The sequence below is a fragment of the Aptenodytes forsteri genome, unplaced genomic scaffold (genome assembly GCF_000699145.1).
Source record: "Aptenodytes forsteri isolate BGI_AS27 unplaced genomic scaffold, ASM69914v1 Scaffold16, whole genome shotgun sequence".
Lineage (NCBI taxonomy): Eukaryota > Metazoa > Chordata > Aves > Sphenisciformes > Spheniscidae > Aptenodytes > Aptenodytes forsteri.
Genome location: NW_008794753.1, coordinates 4,792,929 through 4,793,129, shown reverse-complemented (window position 1 = coordinate 4,793,129; position 201 = coordinate 4,792,929). Strand labels below are relative to the sequence as shown.

General features: G+C 83.6%; 1 protein-coding gene across 2 annotated transcripts in view; it reads left to right on the top strand.

Moving 5' to 3' along the window:
- The window catches only part of LOC103894746 (arginine-glutamic acid dipeptide repeats protein), a 116,340-nt gene that overhangs the window by 57,473 nt on the left and 58,666 nt on the right, over nucleotides 1-201 (top strand). The window lies entirely within an intron of this gene.

Here is a 201-nt window from a genome sequence, read left to right as displayed (position 1 = left end):
CGCGGCCGCAGCCGGGCCCCGCCGTGCGCGGCCCCGGCCCCGCCGGGCGGCTGCAGGGCGAGGAAGGGAAGTGTCTCGGCGTGGCAAGCGACCGCGGACCGCTGCGAGCCGCCGAGGGGGAGCGGCGCGGGGGGCGCGAGGAGGAAGTGTCTCGGCGGGGCAAGCCACCGCCGGCCCCCGCGCGCCGCCCACGCGGCCCGA